The 3,469-nt window shown below is 38.7% G+C and overlaps 1 pseudogene; it reads left to right on the top strand.

Annotated features, from left to right (window-relative positions):
* The first annotated feature begins 302 nt into the window (after positions 1 to 302).
* LOC136850649 (NADH-ubiquinone oxidoreductase chain 1-like) lies at positions 303 to 1,274 on the top strand (annotated as a pseudogene).
* The last annotated feature ends 2,195 nt before the right edge of the window (positions 1,275 to 3,469 follow it).

Below are 3,469 nucleotides of genomic sequence, written 5' to 3' on the forward strand. Positions count from 1 at the left end.
CGTGATTTTCTTTGAGAGTTCTTATCGACAAGAGTAGTTGCGACCTCGATGTTGAATTAAAATTTCAGCTAGGTGTAGCCGTTTAGCTGGTGGGTCTGTTCGACCTTTAAAATTTTACATGATTTGAGTTCAAACCGGTGTGAGCCAGGTTGGTTTCTATCTTTAGTGGTTAAAAAATGGCTTTAGTACGAAAGGATTGAGCTTTTGGGATAGTCTTTATGTAAGATAAACTTTAATGGATTGTCTTGGCAGATTAGTGCGTCGGATTTAGGATCCGTTAATATAGTGATTACTATAGATAATAGGAAGGGGCTCTCTTGAGCTTTCTTTCTGTGATAATTTTGATTAAGTTAGTTAGTTATCTAATTTTAGTAATTTTGGTTTTGGTTTCTGTTGCATTCTTTACATTGCTTGAGCGTAAGACCTTAGGTTATATTCAGATTCGTAAGGGTCCTAATAAAGTAGGGTATGCTGGTTTATTGCAGCCTTTTGCTGATGCTGTCAAGTTATTTACTAAAGAGCAGACTTTCCCCACCATGAGTAATTTTATTCCTTATTATTTATCTCCTGTGTTTAGGCTATTTATTGCCTTGGTCTGTTGGTGTTTAATACCGTATGAGTTAGGGTTGTTCTCTTTTGAGTTTGGTATTTTGTTTTTTCTCTGCTGTACGAGAGCAAGAGTGTATTCCACTATGGGTGCTGGCTGGGCCTCTAACTCTAAGTATTCTCTCTTGGGTTGTCTTCGTGCTGTTGCTCAGACTATTTCTTATGAGGTGAGTCTTGCTTTGATTTTGCTGAGCATGTTATTTTTGGTCGGAGGTTTTGATTTGAGATTGTTTGAGAGATATCAGCGTTATTGTTGATTTTTTATTTTAGGATTTCCATTGGCTTTGTTGTGGTTTGCTTCTTGTTTGGCTGAGAGAAACCGAACTCCTTTTGACTTCGCAGAAGGTGAATCTGAGTTAGTGTCAGGGTTTAACACCGAATATAGGGAGGAGGATTGCTTTAATTTTCATGGCTGAGTACGCCAGATTTTGTTTTTGAGAGCTCTTTTTTCTATCATTTTCTTGGGGAGTGGACTTGTTTCCTTGCTGTTTTATATGAAAATTATGTTTATTGGTTTTTGTTTTGTATGAGTGCGTGGTACTTTGCCTCGGTTTCGTTATGACAAGTTGATGTATCTTGCTTGAAAAAGGTTTCTTCCTGTGGCTTTAAATTATTGCATTTTTTTTATAGGGTTGAAGGTCTTTTTAGAAGTTACCCTAGTATAGCTTTGTAAAGAAATTAGGATAGACTATTAAGAGATTCGAACTCTTGTTGGGTGCTTTCAAAACACTTGTCTTCCTAAAGATGAATAGTCAGTCTATGAGTTTATCTCATACAACCATTGCTAGCGGGTTAATAATGAAGAATGAAAAATACAAGACTGTTAAGATCTGTCCTGTGAGGATGTATGGGTCTTCTACTGGGCGAGCGCCGATCCATGTCAATAAAATTACGATTCTAATTATAGATCAGAATAAGATTTGCCTGATCGGGTAGAAGGCTAATCTCCGGAATTTGTTTTTGTGCGTAAACGGTAAGATGAATAAGATAGCTACCGACATCACTAGGCGATAACTCCTCCCAGTTTATTGGGGATTGATCGTAGAATTGCGTAGGCGAATAGGAAGTACCATTCTGGTTGAATGTGGGCCGGAGTGACTAGGGGGTTGGCTGGGATGAAGTTGTCTGGGTCCCCGAGGAGATAAGGATCGAGGAGTGTGAGGATGATTAGGGCGGCCAGTGTGACTACAAATCCTACGATGTCTTTGAATGAGAAGTAGGGGTGAAAGGGAATTTTTTCTAGTTGTCTGGAGATTCCTAGTGGGTTGTTAGACCCTGTCTGATGTAAAAATAAAATATGGACTATGGTGGCAGCTGCAATAATGAATGGGAATAGGAAGTGAAAGGTGAAAAATCGTGTTAGCGTTGCGTTACTTACTGCGAATCCCCCTCAAATTCATTGCACTAGGTCTGTTCCTACAAATGGAATTGCAGACATTAGGTTGGTAATTACAGTGGCCCCTCAGAATGATATTTGTCCCCAGGGAAGTACGTACCCTAGAAAAGCTGTTGCTATGGTGAGAAATAGAATAATTACCCCAACTGATCAGGTGTGCATATATAAGAATGATCCGTAGTAGATTCCTCGTCCGATGTGTCTATATAAGCAAATAAAGAAAAAGGAAGCGCCATTGGCGTGGACTGTTCGTAGGAGTCACCCATAGTTTACGTCTCGGCAAATGTGAGCTACTCTTGAGAATGCTAAATCTACGTTTGCTGTGTAGTGTATCGCTAAAAATAGTCCTGTTGCGATTTGAACTACTAAGCATATACCTAGAAGAGAGCCAAAATTTCATAGAATAGAGATGTTAGCTGGGGTGGGTAAGTCAACTAGGGCTCCGTTGGCGATTTTAAATAGGGGGTGTGATTTTCGTATTGGTGCTGTCATTAGGATGTTCGGAGGGGTCCAGAGAAAGTTGATCTTAGTTTGACTACAACGATAAGGGTTAATAAAAGATATAAGATGATTATACCTGTAAGTGTAGCTGTAGTGGGGTTGTATATGTGCCTGATTGTTATTTGTGTTGATTGAATATCTTGGAGGCTCCTTAGGAATGAGAGTTCTGCGGAGTCTTTAGTAGGAGTTATTATTTGGTCTGTGAGAGGTAGGATGAGTGCTATCGATAGGGGGAGAATAAAGGCTGAGATTATTTTAATTGATAGCTTGAACGTTTCGTTTGAGGCAAGGGAGGCTACGTAAATAAATAAGACTAGTGTGGCCCCAAGGAAAATTAAAAATAGAATATAAGAGAATCATATGAATTTAGATAAGAGGCCCGCAGATACGCAGATTAAAATAGTTTGGAGGATTAGGGTCAGCCCCATGGCGAGTGGGTGTGTCATGCGAGTGAAGCAAATTGAAGAGGATACTAGCAAAAAAGAAGACAGAATGAGTGTGTTGATGCAGAAAGTAGTTTATGCAAAATATTAGTTTTGGGGACTAAGGATGGGAGTGATTTCTTCTTTCTGAGCTTCAAGAACAAGAATTCATCTACGGTTTACAAGACCATTATTTTATTTAAACTATTGAAACTAATGACAATTTTCAATTTTTGACTCTACGTTCCTTTGTTTTGTTTGTGTTGTGGCTTGTTGGCTTTTGTGGGCAAGCGGAAGCATTTATTAAATGTACTGTTGAGTTTAGAGTTTATTATAGTAAATATTTTTTGGTTTATGGCCCAGGCTTTCAGTCATCTAGGAGGAGACTTGTACTTTGTGTTGTTTTTCTTACTCTTGCTGCTTGTGAGGGGCTTTGGCTCTTGCTCTTCTTGTTTCTATCGTTCGGAGTCATGGCAGCGATAATTTTGGGAGTTTTAATGTTTTAAGATGTTAAAGTTTATTTTGATGGTTTTGTTGATAATTT

Source organism: Macrobrachium rosenbergii, chromosome 22 (genome assembly GCF_040412425.1).
Source record: "Macrobrachium rosenbergii isolate ZJJX-2024 chromosome 22, ASM4041242v1, whole genome shotgun sequence".
Lineage (NCBI taxonomy): Eukaryota > Metazoa > Arthropoda > Malacostraca > Decapoda > Palaemonidae > Macrobrachium > Macrobrachium rosenbergii.